Raw genomic sequence first — 20,553 nt, forward strand, 5'->3', positions numbered from 1 at the left:
TCAAATGCATCTCATTTTTTCTTCAAAATTACAGAAACCATTTTTTTCCTTTCTTCAATGAATGTCTTTTGTCTTCTCTGTAGGGACTACCAATTGTATCATTGTCATTTTGTAATACTTTATTTTTGTTTTTATGTGTGCTCTGTTTTCTCACTACCAACATATTATGTAGGGTTAGGGTCACAAAATCCTTGAGTAACCTCTAGCTGCAGCAAACAAAGCTATATGAGGAAATGACAACAAAATTCACTTTTGATTGATTCATGATTATGGGTGAGGTTTCCAAAAGTAACATTAAAATTAACAGCAACAGAGGACATTTTTACAACATAAATATTTATGCCAAGCCCATAAAAGTGACCTTAATATAGTTATGGTTTAAATGGAAAACATCATGTCTCGTAAAAGAAAAATATTTACAAATAAATAGTGAAGCATCACCAGTGTGATTATAATGAATGGTATGGATCATGGTCACTTCTAAAGTAAAAGTGAATGTAATTATATGAGAAACCAAATTTACCATTTGAGCTACTTACATGCAGAAGAAGAGACTTATTTAAATGGGAGCATCAACCTCAATTATGGTTATCCACGAAGAAAAGAGTAATTTGATACATAGTGCATTATGATTAAGTCGCTCAGGATAAAATATAAATAACACAGGTAAGAAACATGCATACCAAAAAGAGATCTAGGTTAAGCAATACAACATACACTTGCCGCATTATGTCCAAGAATAGAGTTAGTCCTGATAGGGCGAGCCTTTACCCTTGCATAACCAAGTACAATACAAGATCAAAGTTACATAGTTTGTTTGGGAGAAAATATTATGAATTGTTGTTTTTAGCTTTGAATTTCTTTTACTAATATACTTTATATCATACAGAAGAATATAAGTTGTCATAAGTGTATTTCTTCACCATACAACAAGTGAAGGTAGTGTAAATTACAGGTTGATAGTCTAGAGTGTTATGTTGATTTTAACTAAATTTATTATTATTTAAATGTTTCAGTAAGTATTTTATTCTTTTTAATATATAATCCACATAAATTTTGCATAATTTGAAGCATTAAACTATGATAGATATAACGTATGTAACGTTGTTGTCAGTTTTAAAATAGCTTTAAAATCCCAAAATTTCATAGACAAATAATTTATATATTAAGAGAGAAATTGAAATAAGTAATTTATACTATGAAAATAACAAAGATAATAATTAATGAGTAATTACTTAAAATAATTAATTGAATGATAAAAACCAACACTATTATAGATGAATTAAAAACAAAATTATTTTAATTTAATTAGATATGTAGAGTTCTCTGCATATATAACTTTATCAAAGGAAGCACATTTAATATCACAGTCACATAATACGTTGTCTCCATCTCTTGTACAGAAAATAGTATTTAATCATTAAATTACAAAATTATTCATATGAGGTAATGTTTAATGAGGTACAAACTTGACAAAGTTAACTGAACATCTGTGATTTGCATACTGCAAAAAAAGTTATTCCATTGACACTAGCCACACAATTGCTAAAGTGGTTTTCTCAGAGTAAAAAGTGATTCGCCATTAACAAGGCTTTGTCACAACATAAAAATTTGAAGTGGTTTTCCAGCCAATTGTATGGAAAATGAAAATGAAAAGATGCCTAGAACTCTTAGTTAATCAATTTTTTCATTCTGTAGAAAATGGAAACACAGACCATTATGTGTAGATCAAAATAAATGGTTACTTCTGAAACATTAATAGCAGAGCTAGTGACACTCCACTTCTTAAAAGGCTAAGTAAAGGCTAACGTAGAGGAATAGAAGAATGAAGTCTAAAGTACACACCTGCAAGCATGGAAGGATGACAAGTCTTCTCATTTGTAAATAATGAATGAACATCAAAACATACCTAAAATTAAAATTAAATTATTGTTTTTAAGCGATACTATCCGGTCATCATATTTAAATGAACTTATTTGACCATGTCTACTTTGATTTTGCAATATTAGGATAATACCTTGCCTAAGTATTTAAATGATACAATAAGTTCAATCAAATGGTTTATCAGAAGCAAAACCATACAAAGTGATTTTTCACCCTTTGGCAGGTCTTTGCATCATAAGAAAATCACTGGTTCAGGCGTTGAGGTTGGAACCTTATTCTGATTCTGACATAGACCAAAACACACTATCAATAAAGGGTACCTATTTTTGTTTACAAGCAGAGGGATATGTAATATGTGTTTATTGATCATCGCATGTCATAAATGGTCTATACATGACCGAGTCTTGAGGGGATATTCTGTCACAGAAATTTCATCAACAAATTGGGAGTCTAGTAATATTTTAACAACCAAAACAAACAACAATTGTTATTAAAATCTCATAATACTTACATGGTCTTGTCTTCTTGGATCTCAGTTTGTCTACATGAGACAAAAACTCATGAAAAACAGATAAGAAAAAAAAGTTCATTTATGGTGAGGAGGAGCCAGGAAGGCTTAGGGAAGCTTCGTCCAAGGGAGCAAGGTTCAAGCAAGAGACTCAGATCCACATGGGAAGAACAAGGCAATCAAATGGTTACATTGACTTTGTGATTGGATGAAGAATCTGACAGTTAGAGTGGAAAAACGGCTCCATGCAAACCAGTTGATCAAAACAAAAATTTTGGTTCTTCTTTTCTTCTAAAGTTATCATGTCATTTTATTATTTTTTAAAACACATTACCTTAAAAAGGTTGTTTTCATGAGACACTTTTGAAAATCAATAAACTATTGAGAACACAATTAATGCATGGTAAAGTAAAATAATTCTACACACTCTCATGCTTAAGTATTACAAATTCATTAACTTCATAAAAATTAAAGTTAAAAATTTTACAAACAATTTCAGAAAATATACTGTGTAATAAATCATCCATATCAGACAAAAGTTAAACCTGTGTAATGATATCAGTTAAACTGTATAATAAATAATAAACTGTGTAATGATATCAGTTGGAAATCTGGTCTTTACGGCACTACTGTTGTGAAGATTGAGATTGGTAAGCAAAGGCAATTTTATTAAGGTTAAATTCGTTATTTGCAAATGTTAATCATTTTTATCAAATGTCACATTCATGATTCCAAACTCAACAACATAACAGGAGTAACGAAGCTACTCTCAAAAGTTGGAAACAATTTATTAGCCTAACCATAAAATCCTGCTATGTGATTTATTTTTCCATTAATTCATACCTAAATCATATTTCAAGTCTTCCGCACTGAGCTCTTGCACTTCCTTTTGTTCTCCTCCGTCAGATTCTCACACCACCTCTTCAAAAACTCACACTCCACCTCTATTTCTTTCAGCGCAACACATGCACTCTGGTTAGAGAAAAAAAAACCAAACCAAACAAAAACATAAAACACACGAAATTGATCGGAACCTTGTTGAGAGTGTTGTGTTCTTTCTATAATAAGATATCTTGACGAACGCCTCGTTTCCAAGCAAGGAACCAACACGAAGCCACACGGATGCGGGGAACCAACACGAAAATTGTTTGAAGATTGTGATGCGGGGAACCAAACGGATGCGGGGAACCACAGATCTGTTTTGAAGAAATTGTTTGAAGTTTAGATTATGCTGAAGGAATGAAGGGGTTCTGTTTTGAAGAAATTGTTTGAAGTTTAGATTATGCTGAAGGAATGAAGGGGTTTGGGAGATTGAAGGCAGCGGGGAGAGAAAATTAGGGTTTGGGGAGATATTTAGATTATGCTGAAGGAATGAAGGGGTTTGGGAGATTGAAGACAGCGGGGAGAGAGAATTAGGGTTTGGGGAGAAATTTAGATTATGCGGAAGGAATGAAGAGGCGGGAGAGGTAAGGGAAAATTATTCTAAAAATTAAAAATAAAATATTTAGGGACGGTTTTTCTTATTAACCGCCGGAAGTTATCGGGGTGTCTGAAACCGCCGGAAAATAACCCCTTCTAAAATATATTATTTTTGTAGTGTTTGTCTGCATGATTCCATAAAGCATAATAATATTCACTCCAAAGCATTTAAGGGATAAAAAATTTCATGTTCGAGAGAAAAGGAGTTACATTTGATTTATCTTCTTTATTTTTACATAGTGAATAGTGCTCTTAAAATTGATTATAACCGTACACCAATATCTTCTACATATAACCGTACACCAATATCTTCTACATATAACCGTACACCAATATTTCAACTGTTCAACATAATTAAAGCTTTTATCCATTTAGAAACAATTCTAATTTTTTTCTCTGAGATGTGTCAGATACAAGAAAATTCTACTTTAAGAATGATTGGATATGTTAATGTCTTCATTTATACTAACAGTCTTTTCCTATTTTTTATCAAGATTTTATCCCAGGATCTTTATTTCTTAAACGTGTTGATATTAATTTATTGCAACTATAGACTAGAGCATCCAGATCAACACAAAATTCCTATCTTATTTCTCACTGTATTCACGCACCATCGTTACAAAAATAAAAGGATCATCTTGATTTAAAAACTTAAGGTTTTAAATAAAAAGGAACAAAAATTAACAAGTAAATAACTGCACAAATTACAAACCAATAGTACAAAATCAATAATATATATATATATATATATATATATATATATATATATATATATATAGCCAAATTAAGAGTGTGATATTGTCCTTGAATAAGGTAAGGCAAAGGAGAAGAGGAAGATAACAAACAGTCTTGTGCTTGCAAAGATGAAAAATGGTGATAATTTTAATAAATTTAATTTGAGAATTATAGATTTTATTGGTGTGGAGGAAGAAAAAAAAAACGGAGATTGACGAAGAAAAAACCATAAAATGGATAAATGCAAATAGTAATGCAATATTAAGTTTACAAAAATTAAATCTGTCCATTCTCCTTTTTAATAGTACCCACCGACAACAATAATAAATAAACGACAAAGACTTTTAAAAGATATAAAAAATCATGATTTCATAAAATTATAAAATTACATATCAGAATAACTAAACAAAGACAGCAACACAAGATTCACATCATCTATTTAACAACACAATGCACCTATCTACCACATCACATATAATTAATAAAAAAAATTAACAGTAAAGACTTACATGAAATAAATAATTTAATTAAATATTCAATAAATTATAAAAATGTTGAGAGTTATCAAATTTATCAAATTTCAAGATATTTTTCTAGATGAAAATTAATTCCTTCAAATTTCAAATTTTGCAAGAAAGATTAAGTTTACAAAAGTTAAATCCGTAGATAGTTTTGAACTCTAATAGCATCCACCACACAAAAATAATAAATAAACGACGAAGACTTTTCAAAGATGGAAGTCAAGTCTTGTGAGTGTTAGAAAAAGGGTGTGCTTTCATTCTTATCTCTTGCAACAGTAGCGAGTGTGAGCATTCTATAACATATTCTCTGGTCAGATTCAAGCAAGGGAACACATTCATCTCTCTGGAGGTATCGATTCTGTTCTGCTCTGATTTGAAATTCTGATAGTTTCCTTTTCAATGGAAGTTGTAGATAACGTGTTTGTGTTTATGTCTGTTAAACGTTTCAGAGTTTCTTTAAAATAATGGATGACCACTTGTTTCTTTCTCGCCAATTCTCAATTCTCTCTCTGCATATTAGTTAAATCAGGTAAAGTAATCTTTTTATCATTTTCCACTTCCAAATTACTTAGATCTACTACATCTGCTTCTTCTTATTCATCAAAACACCAGCAACTGTATCTTACTCATTCTCCACTTTTTCTTTGCTTCACATACTCTCTTTTATGGAAACGAAACTCCTTAATTTAATCTTTTATTTTATTCTTCATTCTTCATCGTAACTCACTTAAAACACCTATAATCAGACTAAATGCATGTATGAACTTAAAATTGGTTGTGGAAGATTTTCAAAAATCAACTATCATCCCTACCAGGTCAACAACGATATCATTTTATGCATTTTTAATCTTCAAAGTACACTCATGACTGCAAATCCGATATATTATTAAAAATACATAAATAACTAAATAATAACTTGTAAATTTAAATTTAAATAATTAACTAAATTGTATTTTTATGGGATCAAGAGTAATAATAATTAATAAAATAACTTATTATCTAGTGTAAATTATTATACTCATTACATATATCATTACTATGAATAAAGAAAATAACTTTGTAAACATTTTATAATAATAAAATTATGAAAAAAATTTAATTCGTAATTAATTTTCATGAATATATTTTTAAAAATTTAATTATAATTTTTTTTATCATCATAAAATAAAAATAAACACAGTACACCTATTCACTGTTGTTTTCAATTGTTTATCTTTAAAATGTTTTAATTAAATGTAAAAGAATATGTCTCTTAAAACATTTTTACTATGGTGTTTAATATATTTTTTTACTAATTTTGAATCGATTTGACTCAATAATTTTTTTTTAAGAATTAACATGCTAATCACATGATTTATTATTATCAATGAATGACGAGTTCTATTATTAAAAAATAACTATCAAACTACAATTTTCTTTTTGCGAGTTGTTTTGAATAGTATTATAATAGAAACATGATCTTTACTTCACATCCGATTATCAATTAGGCATCATATATGTAGAAGATGAACATTTTTAACATCGGAAGTTTTGTTAAAATCACATGCAATTAACATCATCTGAATAATAAATGAATGAGTAAAAATGCAAGATGTTTTCTCAAATTATGCTTACATTCACTAACTTTATATGAAGGTACATGGGTAATGTAAGTAAAAAAGAAGAAGTGATATTTAATATACAAATGAAAAATTTGTGTAAAATTTTAGGTTTAATGATTCGGTAGGTTCTATTTTTGGGTCAAAATCTCAAACAGGACCCTTACTTATTTGTTTTCTCAATTGGGTACTTATTTTGAAAAATTGAAATAAATAGAGTCCTACCGTTAAATTGGACATGGACGTTAGAATTATGTTGACATGGATGCTAATGTTAGTTTTTTAAATTATGTATTAAATAGATAATTTTAACTGAGTCTGACGTTAATTTTTTGATTTTTTAAAATTAAAAAAATTGAGAAAAGTTAATTAAACTGAATTGTTTTTGAAAATTAGGGATTTCACCAACCACCATCCTCCTCCCTCAATCCTTTTGTGTAGTTACCATTAACATCGTTCGGCCACCATCTTCATCACTCTCACAACCATTATTTCTGAAAATTACGGATTTTGTTTGAGAGTTTAGGGTTTACTAAACATCCATCAATGGTGAAAGGGGAAGTTGATGGTCGTCGCGCCTCAACCGTGAGTCGCTGTGAGGACACCATCACCGGACCACCACCGCGCCTCAACTTACACGTGCCATTGCAACCACTAACCATGGCCACCATGCACAAACCACAAAGACGAGAGAGACTTCTAATTGCAAAACCCAGTTCGAGAATCATCATCTTCTTCATTCATCACCATTGCTCCCACTGTGAATCCAAATCACGAGCCACCCAAAGTCAGCAACCATGGCGAACCTAAGTTTTGCACATCATTAACGCAACAACACTAGCACATTCGCAAAACCTAAATCGTGTCCTAGTTCAATCGTGCAACCTCAATGGCTATCGTGACATAAATAGCGATCCATCCTGCAAAGAGAAATTAGAATCTCAGAACCACACACAACAACAACCCATTCGAACAATGTCGTTCAATCTCTTTCGTGAGCAAATCCTTCAAACATCTATCTATCGCGAGAGAGCCATGAGTCAAAGAACTTAACATCTTCATCCTAAATCTTTTCGAACATCAACCCTACGTAAGAACACTAATTTGAAGAAGCACTCAGCTGTCTCCAATTTTTGTTCACACATCTTAATTTGAGCAAAAGGACTGAGTGTAATTAAAATTTCCCCATTTTTTTAATTATTACCATATAAACTATGACACATCATTAAAAAAAACACAATCAGCATGTCACGTACACGCTGATTCAAGTAATGGAGTGCATTCGTTTCTGTGGAGGTAACAATCATTGTGGAGCTAAGTTCTGCTTTGACTTGAAATTCTAATAGTTTCCTTTTCAATGAAAACTGTAAATGTGTTTGTTTGTGTTTGTGTTTAAATAGTATCTTAACGTTGGAGCGTCTCTGTGTGCTAGACCACATTTTGAAGTCATGGATGACCTCTTGTTTCTTTCTAGCCAATTCTCCCATTGCTCTCTGCATATTTGTTAAAGGAGGTAACCTAAGCTTACCTATTTTTCCTTAATTTCCACTTCCAAATTAGTTAGATATCAACTACATCTGCTTCTTCTCTTTTTTACTGAACTTCAAAGGCAAAAGAGTATAAACAGAATTATATAAAACTATGTAAAAACAAAAAACTGAAAAGAGAATGAAATCTGCTGACTTAACGTTTTATATACTTAAATGTTTTAAATTTAAATTTATAAAATTAAATTCATTCATAAAAATTAAGTTCTAAACGTTATACTTTAATTCAACTTATTTAAATTTGTCTTTAAAAAAAGACTAAATTTTTTTGCATTAACAATTTAATGTATAATTTTATTTGAATTATATTTTAAAATTAATAGTTTTACCTAAATTTATACTTTAAAGATTTATTGTTAAATAATTTTATTTAAAATTTAAAAAATAAAATAAAAAATATATTCCATACGTATGAAGAAAAAAAGTCATGGTACTTTTTTACAAATATCTTTTTAAACAAGATAATTAACAAGTATTCACTATCAATTCTTACCTCTCAATCCGTGTTATCCTTAATCTGAAAGTGAAACCATCTTGGTGGTACTGTTTACTTATATATATATATATATATATATATATATATATATATATATATATATATATATATATATATATATATATATATAAAAATATAAATTTGAATAGTTTGTATTGAATTAAATTAATTATATTTGTTTTTTTAGAGGCTACATTTTTATAAATTCACTCGTATGAAAATTATTTTATAAGAAGTTAACTTAAATATACATTGTTTTAAAAGTAGTTTTCTTTAAACAAGTTTTCTTCGAAAGTGTTGTGTTATATGTAAGTTCAATTTGTTTTATTAATGGTTTATTTCACACAATCTAATTTTTTTAAAGGGTCAGTCTAAAAAAAGAATCATCCATTTTTATTTTTATTTAATTTTTATAACATTGAATACAAAATTCAATTTTCTCTACTTTACTTTTTATTATGTATTTTAAATAATATCTTTAAAAAAAAGTATAAGAATTTTAAAAGGACATTTTTGTACTTTTAATTTTATACTAGATTTTAGGGTGAAGTTAAATTTGGGTTGAAACACTTATACTAGTTTTTAATTTCAAATATTATGTAAATAAGAGAAAAGTAAATTTCATTTACAAATTATAATATTTTCTTAGTTTAATTAAGTTCTGAATCCTTATAAATCTATTAACTTTCAATTAAGTCTCTAATAAATTTTTATAGCCTATTAAATATTTAATAAAATTGTACTTTTAAATTAAGTTCTTAATGTTTAACTTTTTTAGTTAATTGTGTAATGTGACTATAAAGTGCATAATAAAACACTTTTTGTTGCACCGCCACGTTGTTGGAGGTTTTTAATATTGGATAGTGAGATATAAAATTATAAAATTATATAAGATTATAAAATCATAAAATTTCAAAATAATAAAATCATGATTTCATAAAATTATAAAATTACATATCACAGTAGCTAAACAAAGACAGCATCATCTATTTAACAACAAAATCCACCTAGCTCACACATCATATATAATTAATAAAAAGAGTTAAACGGTAAAGACTTACTTGAAATATATAATTTTATCAAATATTCAATAAATTATAAAATTTTTGAAAGTTATCAAATTTATCATAAATTCAAAACTTAATTAAACCTTTTTTTAACTTTAAATAGACTGATCCAAGAAAAAATAATGTTATTTTTCTAGATGCAAATTAATTCCTTCTAATGGAAAATTTTGCAAGAAAGATTAAGTTTACAAAAGTTAAATCCGTATATAGTTTTGAATTCTAATAGCACCTACCACACAAAAATAATAAATAAACTTCCAAGACTTTTCAAAGGCATAGTCTCTCTCAAATGTAACATCTCTATTATTGAGAGTTATTTATAGTAACAAATATTAAAGAATTTTGCTAAAACCATAAGTAATGAAAATTTTCCATTTAATAGCTATTACAATTTTGAATATTAATTATCCAAATCCAACACGAAAATAAATAGCTTAATACAAATCTTTAATTCCTTTCACAAAGTAAATAAAGATTTTAATCAAACTCCTAGAACAAATCCCTCTCTCGTCAATCACGTTGCTTCAACAACATCTAAATATCTATTTGTATAACACACATCATACAATCATCGCCACAACACAAACAAATGTATTGAGTGAGCTAACTGAATCAACCTTAAAACACCAACACAACACTTATATCTCAGATGTTGAGCCTTTATCACAATCATATCACATCAAATAGTATCAACACATAGTAAGACTATAACAATCAATACATTGACAACCCATACATTTCTTTATAAGGAATCATGATCAACCCATTAGTTCCACACAACCCTTCCATTACAGAAAACCTGTGTCAATACCAACCATCTTTATAAACGAATGTCTTCTTCCAAACTTTCCCGCACCCTGTTTACCAAAACAGAATAATTCGAGTGGTCCTTCACCGCAACTTCGGACTTATCTCTCCTGTTCCTAAACTCAGCATGAGCCGGAATCCTACGAGCGAGACATCAATCATTTTCTACCCCATCGCAAGAGGAAAAGAAAGCACTTGAATTCCAGTCCCTTCTACCGCCCATCATAAACGAAGAGATTCATCTCTTCCACCGCCTTTTAAAGACGAAGAGATCCAACCTTTCTACCCCTCAGAAGAAGAAATATGACTACCATTCTATCTCTTGAAAGAGGAAAAGTACAATCCTAAATTAACGAAGTATGGCAAGACGACATTCTAAAGAATCATAACCACCACTACACCGCATGTTTGATTCAACATTGTGTCTCTCTCACTAAGAAAAACAATATTCACGAAAAACCATTTCCGCTCTTTTTTAACTCATCCTCTTCCAGTGCCATGCACCGGCACAAAAGACCTCTTTCCACTACATCGCAGAGAACCCTTAAATTCCCCATATATTACCAAACTTCACCATCAATCACTCTTTTGCTCTTGCGCAATAACAAGAGTAACACTCAAGATATTTTGAGGTTCGAACTCCACTCACTACCATTCTCTAACACAACTCCAACCTTGCCCACAACTACTATCCTTAGACCATCACTCCTCACACATAACCACCCAACCCGAGGTATTCAAGGACATGAAGTATCTCACACATGTTAGAACGAGTCATAGCAGTTTGAAATCAATTAATTACATGCTGCCAAACATAGTCATGAGAAAAACAATAGTTAGCTACAACATTTCTGCACCAGTCACTCACCCTTCCTTAACTCAATCTCAAACACCCAATTGCACTAAACCCACTCGGGCCGCCACTGCCACACAGAAAGATAGCTAAGCCACTGTCCTACTCCCAAACTTACCTCGAACCCACCCATTCCAGCACCTAAACCATGCATTGTCACGTTCTAAATTGAGATATATATGGACAACTCATATAAGGGTAGTTTTGCAGACTTAGTGAACTTCAACTATAATAAAGCTCAAAACACTTACACCCCAACCAAGGCCATCATCTCAACATGCTTAACCTCATAACAAGATAATGAAAATATCAAATATCCAAAGATTAAAAGCAGTACAGTCCAAATTACAATTTGTTTCCAAAATACAACATAAAGCAGAATCAATCCATTAATCAAACCAAAGCATCAATTCAAAATTCACAGGTTACCCAATATGACAGTGTTTCATTATCAAACAGGCATTCAAGAAATTAATCAAATAACAAACAAGCTAGTTCCCCATACCTGGTTTGAAACCTCGTCAACCATTAGGATAGTCACTCCCCACGTTTGCCCAAAACCCCAAGAAACACAAAGCCCTTCTCGTTCATTCTAAAAAAATTGCGCTTGGTTCTTAACACTTCCTCCTACTTCTCGAATCGACCCTCCATCACCGTTGTCTCCACTTTTGGATCGCACACGAAGACTCTGTGCTTCACCCTCTCTCGCGTCGCATCCTCTCCATCTCCCCCCTAATCCCCCAACGAAATAAAAAACGAAAAGAACCTTAATCCCCTTTTCCCCTAACGGAAAATAAATAAATAAAAGAAAGAATGATGTCTATTCACAAAACCAAAAGAAAGGAATAAAACAAAAATAACCGATTTTGACTCCACCAGCCTCGAACCTAGTCTCGTACTTAGACCGTATACCTATTAAACCAGACATGTCATTTCTTTTTAATTATATTATAATTACTACTTTAGTTCCCATATCTAAATTAAGACATTAATAAATCAAAACACACCTAACTTATTTTATTAATAACCAATATTCTCCCTATTAACTTATGCCAACTTTTGCCTAGAAATATATTAAATTCCAAGATCTTACATCAATCATGCAGAATGAGTATTAATAGTAATACTTGGTGAATAGGAAGAAGACAAATTGTGAGTGTTAGAAAAAGGGTGGGCTTTCATTTTTATCTCTTGCAACAGTAGTGAACGTGAGCATTCTATAGCAAGGGAGCACTTTCATCTCTCTGGAGGTATTGATTCTGTTCTCCTCTGATTTAAAATTCTAATAGTTTCCTTCTCACATATGTGTTTGTGTTTATAGTTCCGTAAATCTTTGAAATAATGGATGACCACTTGTTTCTTTCTCTGCCAATTCTCCATTATATTCTCTCTCTGCGTATTAGTTAAATCAGGTAAAGTAATCTTTTTATAATTTTCACTTCCAAATTAGAAACATCATCTTTAGTTCACATCCCATTATCAATTATGCATCATATATGTAGTAGAACATGAACATTTTTAACTTTGGAAGCTTTTATTAAATCATGCAACTAACATCATCTGAATAATAAATGGATGAGTAAAATACAATATGCTTTCTCAAATTATGCTTACAGTCACCAATTTTATGAAGGTACATGTGTAATGCAAAAAAAAATGATATTTAATATACAAATGGAAAATTTGTGTAAAATTTTATAAGCAGTTTGGTCTCAGTTTAATTTCAGAAAACATAATAGTATCATTTTACTTTAAACGGAGCTAATGATGTCCTTTCCAAGAGAGAGTAACTAGTTCAAAAGTTTATTTAAATCTAATTAATTTATAACCACAATGAATTATTTGAAATGAAATGAGTATTTTTAATTTTTTTCTCTTAGTTTAATGTATTAATAAAGAAAAAATAACACAATCATAATTATCACCATATTAAGTCAAACACAAGTATTTAAGTAATCAAATTTAACTCACTAATTCAATCTCATTAAATTATATATATATATATATTTATATATATATATATATATATATATATATATATCATAAAACTGGATTAATTTTTTAATGATGTGAAAATTTTAATACATTCTCTTGAGAACATTCGGAATGGTAAAGAGGTAGGTTTGATATACCTAACTAATTTCATTTAGATTTTTAACAACTGTATAAAGATATTAAAGTAGTGGTATTTAATCCTAACTTAATCTTATAAAATCAATTTAGTAAGGTGAGGTTTGCATTCACTTATATATTATAATTTGTACATATCTTTAACTAATGTGAAATTTTCAACACACCTCACGTTAAGGACATCAAGCATTCACATATCTCATAAATGCAGCTCTAAAGGTGAGCATTGTACCTATTTATACGTTATAACTTGATCATATATCTAGCAGACATGAGATTTTGAACATACTCCCTCACACTGAAAACAACAAACATGAAAATACAGGGGGCCTAGATAACTAGTGACATAATATGTTTAACTAATCTTGGTAGAATAAACTATTAGTGACTTTGGTAATGTGAAAAATACATTTTGCAAAACTTAACGATTTTCGAATAAATGCATGATATAGAAAGCCAAAATATAGGATTTTAAAATTATGTGATTCTCACATATATTATAGAAAGGGTATGTGTATCTTTTTTTCACGAGAGATCACCTTTTAATGCTTTAGAGATTTGATTTGATACTAAGCTTGTTTTAGTCACTTTGACTCTCTATTTTACAATCTTCTTTCTTGATGGATCTAACACGAAGAAACATACGGGAAAGCTTGCTTTCTACCTTAGTGGTTCATATAAATACAAGTTTTGTTGTTCTACTCGACCCATCAACTAGTAGTCATCATTAGAAAATTGCTCCTCAATAGCCTAATTACTATTTTCCACTTTATTATTAATTTATTTACTCATTGATATCTTTAGTTAACATGAGACATAAAACCTTATATTCTTTCACTTGGTTTATGTGACATTGTATATGTTTATATAAATGAATACACAAATAAATTAAACACACATTATTAACAAGTTGACTTTAACTCTATACAGGAAAGACAACTCACACACAATTAATTACACAGCTCACACATACGTGTGTGTACATGACAGAGATTTAATTACTAACATTCCTCCTCTAGCTGGAGCATACAAATTATATACCAAGCCTAGAACAAATAAACTAAATCTGAGATCTCCTTAAGGATTTGGTCAACACGTGCTAGTTGGTCATTTGATCCAACAAACTCTGTGAATATGAGTGTATCTCTTTGCAACTAATCGGTTTTTGAGCCAATCAACTTAACCATTAGGTCTTACTTTAATGGCATATACCCATCGACATCAAACTTCCTTTTTTTCCCGTGGAAGAGGAACTAACACTTAACTATTATTCTGATTAAGAGCCTGCATTTCAACAATCATAGTATGTCACCATCTAGGATATCAAGTGCTTGATTCACATTTTTGGGAATGGAGGACACTGAAGATAAAAAGGAGCAATAGGAAAATGACAATTTGTGAAAATTAAAAAAATAATTATCAATAGGATGTGAGTTTCGAGTGGAATGAAGACCTTTTCTGATAACAATGAGCCATCTTGAATCATTTTCACAGGGAATCGTGGTATTGAGTGAGGATGGAGAAGAATTTGAAGTAGGAGATTCACCTTGTTCTTGGATAACTAAATTATCAATTAAGGTCTCATGTAGGTGGAATCAATAAGTGGATGATGATTCATGAGGACTTTAATCAAGACTAAAATTGGCAATTACACTAGAAATACTATACTCAACTAAAGGTATAGGGAGCACCTGTCGAATGACATGAACATCTTGAATATATGAAGAAAAGTAAAGAGTTTGTTTAAACAATGTGACATTTGAAAACATGTACTACTTCTTAGTTTCAGGAAAGTAATGCTAGTATCCCTTTTGAAGTAATGAATAGTATAAAAAGGCACATTTGATAGTACGAGTAGATAGTTTTTCTAACCCTTGAGTCATGAACAAAATATACACAACCAAATAGATGAAGAGAAATGTGAAAAAGAGGGTCATTTGTAAAAAGAATTAAAAAAGGAACCTTATTATTGAGAGAGGAGGGTGACATCTTGTTAATAAGAAAACGTGCAGTTAGGATGACATCTCCCAATGTTGAACAATAATATTTGCACCAAGCAGTACATTATATGAGTAGTCTCAACTATGTGTTTATTTTTTTCTTTTTGCTATATCATTTTGTTGTGATGTGTGAGGAGAAGTGGAATGATGTAATATACCATGGAAACTTAAGACTATAGAAAAATTGGATGAAAAGTACATATTCTTTGGCATTTTCACTTCTTAAAATTTTAATCACTTGACCGAATTTATTCTTTATTTCATTCAAAAAGGATATGAAGATAGACACTAGTTTAGAAGAATCTTTCATTGGATAAAATCCAAGTACATCTTGCATACTCATCAATGAACGTAACAAAATACTTAAAAAAACTATACTTATTCCTTGTTTAAGGCCTTTTAGGAAAGGTAGATCTAACATATTTTTCGAGTTAACAGGATTCACATTCTAAGGTTTTGAGACTACTAAGCTTAGAGACCATTTCTTTTAATATTGATAAAGGGGATGCCCTAATCAATCATCTAACAGTTTAGGACTCAAAGATGCAACATAAGATACATATGGACTAGATCCTAAATGGTTTAATCGTCCAACTTCATATCCTTCTCTAATTCGTTTCCTTGAACCATGCTCCCATATGACAAATGACTTCAAATCAAAGGTTATTAAACAATTTAACATTTTGGTTAATTGGCTTAATGAAATCAAATTAGAAGGACAATTACGAATAAAAAGAACATATTTAAGATTTAGGGAAGGAAAAAGGGAAACTTGACCGACTTCCTTTGACAAAATTTTAGAGTCATTTGTCATAGTTTTGAAATGATGTTTTTTTTAAAAGAAAGAGATGAGAACAAAGAGGTATTGTCAAGCATGTGATCAAAAGCACCTAAGTCAAGTATCCATGAATTTTGACCTTCAATTGATTGAGAAATGTAAGTTGTTGATGTATATGGAGTTTCGGATGTTTGTGCCAAGCTATTAGATTTTGACCTTAGATACTCTTGTTATTCTTTTGGAGTCGGTAATTTCTGCCTTAGAGACATGGGTGGTCTTGGTAGGAAAACCATGCTAGGAGAAACAATTTTCTTAGGAGCGATCTTTTAACAGTATGTGTATTGAATACATCCTCGTCCTCCACGTCCTCTTCCTCGTGTGACAACACCATAGCAGACGGTTCCACAAGTTCATGAACTTCCTTGCTTTAAGGTGTTGGAACTCTAAGCAGACTTGTGGTCAAACTTTCCATGGAAAGGATCTCATGATTGGTTAATAGTTTATCTTTACGATGATCAAAGTCTAGATGTAGAGCACAAATGATCATCACCATATAGTATTTGTCAAATTTCTTTTTTATTTCATTCAAAGACTCTACTTCTAAAAACATCTTTAGTTCTTCAATTGCGGACTAAGCTTCAGTCATGAAGAATACCATATAATGGTCAGTTTTTTTTAAGGGATGCAAGTTTATTTACAAAGTTAGAAACATTGGATATCATTTGCATAAATATTTTGAACTATCTTCCAAAAGAAGAGACAAATTTTAAAAGTTCTAAGGGAAACTAAAAGCTTCAGTTCCACATATTGGCACAACACGACACACAATTGAAAATCAACTTGCTTTCATTATTCAATCTTCTTAAGAGGTTTGTTGCTTTCCATCTTGGTCAAGGTGATCATGATGACCTTGGTTAAGGATTTATATTTCAATAATACCGACTGCGAGAGATAATTTTTTTCATTTAGTTTTTCAATAGTAATGGTAGTGTTTCAGTTGAAATTTTGTCTTAGGGTCGGTCGTCCTTTCTTACTATGATGTCTTTTGATATTCAATTATTTCCGAGAACGCGATCCACTCCAATGGATTGTTGACCTGCAGAAGTCATTTTTCTGACTTCCTGTGTTGAACGGGGATTTCTGAAGTCATTTTTCTGACTTCCCCCGAGAGGCTTGAGGCGTGAGTCATTTTTCTGACTTCCTACGTTGAGCGGGGATTTCTGAAGCCATTTTTCTGACTTCCCCCGAGCGGTCATGAGGCAGGAGTCATTTTTCTGACTTCTTGCGTTGAGCGGGGATTTCTGAAGCCATTTTTTTGACTTCCCCCGAGGGGCTTGAAGCAGGAGTCATTTTTCTGACTTCCTGTGTTGAGCGGGAATTTCTGAAGCCATTTTTCTTACTTCCGCTGAGCGGTCCTGAGGCATGAGTTATTTTTCTGACTTCATGCGTTGAGTGGGAATTTCTGAAGTCATTTTTCTAACTTCCCCTGAGCGGTCTTGAGGCAGGAGTAATTTTTCTGACTTCCTACGTTAAGCGGGGATTTCTGAAGTCATTTTTCTGACTTCCCCCGAGCGGCCATTATAACATACCAAGTTGAGGTCTGAACCTTCCTGCACATAATATTTTATAATTTAAAATTAAGAGTCCTTAGAACCTGACAAGGTTGAATGCAGCCCTGAACCATCCTGTGCATAATATTTTATAATTTAAAATTAAGAGTCGGCAGAACCTAACAAGGTTGAACGCAGCTCCGAACCATCTTGTGCATAATATTTCATAATCTTTGTAATTTAAAATTAAGAGTGGTTAGAACCTGACAAGGTTGAACGCAGCTCTGAACCATCATGTGCATAATATTTTATAATTTAAAATTAAGAGTTGGTAGAACCTGACAAGGTTAAACGCAGGTCTGAACCATCCTGTGCATATTATTTTATAATTTAAAATTAAGAGTCGTTAGAACATTACAAGGTTGAACGCAGCTCTGAACCGTCTTGTGCATAACATTTTATAATTTAAAATTATTAGAATTATTGATTATTGTGTTTAGAGTTGAGTGTGTATGTGTTGTATCTGAGTGTGTGTGAGGTGTGTTCCATTCACTTAATCCTATAAATATAGGATTAAGGAGAAGGGTGTAAATATTCAAGAGAACAAAGTGTCTCAATATAATTTCATTCACATGGTATCAGAGCAAGTTCTTTGATCCTCTTCTGGTGGTCTCTACTGTCTGTCGGTGGCCGGCCGGCCGCCATGGCCGCCGGCAGCCCCTCAAATTTCAATGGGCATTTCTCTTCTTCTTAAATTTGTGCCATAGTCAGCACCAGTCCAGACCCAGAGTGCCACTACTGTCGGCGCCACTTTCCGTCGCCGTTGTTGTCGCCGGTCACCGCCGCAGTTTTAACCGGTAACCCGCGGATCTGGACCGTCTCTTCGAGCGACGACCAACCATGTCGGTTTCGAGAGCCACTTCTCAGTCACGCGCCGCCACGCAACACATACACACTCAACTCTAAACACAATAATCAATAATTCTAACAAAACTTAAGAGTTGGTAGAACCTGACAAGGTTGAACGCAACGCTAAACCATCTTGTGCATAATATTTTATAATTTAAAATAAGAGTAGGTAGAATCTGACAAGGTTGAACACAACTCTGTACCTTCCTGTGCAGGATGTAGGGATGAAAGTTCCTAAAAGTTCTTAAAACAAAAGACATGCCTTTAGGAATTATTACGGAATTTTTTACTCTTGTTGCAAAATCTGGTGTTGATCTGAAGTAGCGATGTCGAGACCGAGCGCGCGTCTGGTTCTTCGTGGCTTCATGGGGATGCCGCTTGGCCCCACGGTGGGCGCCAAAATGTTTCGGTTGAAATTGTCCGAGGGTCGGTCGTCCTTCCTTGCTCTGCTCTCTTTTGATATTCAATTCTCTCCGAGAACGCGATCCAATCCAATGGGTTGTTGACCTGCAGAAGACACTCCGACGCTCAAGTCAGATATGTTTCATAAAGAGGTCTATATTCTATTAGAATAGAAAAGGATCATTGTACAACCATTAATGCAATATATTTTAGGTAATCAAACCCAATAATTAATCATTAATGTCGTATATTTGTAGAGCGTAAGACAATATGACCTATTAGTACGTGCTTAATGACAATCAATTCTAGTAGACATTTTAAAAACAGATTCTGAAAACAAAACAATATTTAAAGGCAAAAACAATACACGTGGAAGGAACATATTGGGGTTACTCCAGCGAGTCAGATGGTAGTCATCTAGAGAAGATCAGATGATTGGGCGATGTTGTGTGGGATTCACGTGCCTCGAAGCACTTTATAACTGATGTGCGTGACGTTGCTCATAAATGTTTCTCGCCCTGATTCTAACACGGGTGGTCCTCACTTGAAGAGGCAATCCCGGTCTGATGGTCATCGATGAAAACTGTGATGATAACTGATGACGATAGAAGACTACAAAAAATGCACCAAAAATTACATAGACTAGCAACCTGATTTGATACCAACTTAAAATTGAAACAGAAAGAAATTATGTATTTGGAAGTCCTAAAGAAGCTTGATGAAGTCCTCTTTTTAATCTTTCATATATACGACTTAATACATTTGAACCACTTAATCTCACAAGGAAAGACAACTCATACTCAACTAATTAATATTATGTAATCATTGAAGTTTGTATTTTCCTAATTGATTCAGTACCACGAGTTGATATTTTCATGACTTTCACATAAGATTCTTGATAGTTTTATTTAATCCCTTTGTCAATAATTAACTAGTCTTATAATTGGCCTCTTAGATAAGTTACATTTCCTTATAATAGAAGTTCGGATACACATGCCACCTCACTCAAAATTTACAAAATTGATGCAAAAAACTGTTGAAAAAAACTAATTTAGTCTTAAAAAAATAAGGAATTAAAGTGAAGATTTTGTGTTTAAAAGAAAAAATTGAAAATTAAATTATAAATAAGAAAGCAAAGTGTCTTATATTAACGGAAATTTTTTTGAAGAGAGGGTATATGATAAACTTGATCTTAACTATTGAAGTGAGGAAAACGGTGAATTAATATATTTCATTATAATGAATTAATACAAGTAACAGAAGGTGAAGACTTGAAAGTATAGTTTTGC

The 20,553-nt window shown here is 31.6% G+C and overlaps 2 long non-coding RNA genes across 2 annotated transcripts; one reads left to right on the forward strand and one right to left on the reverse strand.

The window, feature by feature from the left end:
• Window positions 1-5,167: 5,167 nt before the first annotated feature.
• Window positions 5,168-12,740, forward strand: LOC108335608 (uncharacterized). The gene is made up of 3 exons (XR_001832764.2): window positions 5,168-5,476; window positions 5,577-5,656; window positions 12,634-12,740. It is a non-coding gene; the product is annotated as an uncharacterized LOC108335608 (long non-coding RNA).
• On the reverse strand, window positions 10,558-12,376 carry LOC128194187 (uncharacterized). The gene is made up of 2 exons (XR_008245510.1): window positions 12,001-12,376; window positions 10,558-11,447 (listed from the first exon to the last, which is right to left on the reverse strand). It is a non-coding gene; the product is annotated as an uncharacterized LOC128194187 (long non-coding RNA).
• Window positions 12,741-20,553: the final 7,813 nt, after the last annotated feature.

The sequence above is a fragment of the Vigna angularis genome, chromosome 10 (assembly GCF_016808095.1).
Source record: "Vigna angularis cultivar LongXiaoDou No.4 chromosome 10, ASM1680809v1, whole genome shotgun sequence".
NCBI lineage: Eukaryota > Viridiplantae > Streptophyta > Magnoliopsida > Fabales > Fabaceae > Vigna > Vigna angularis.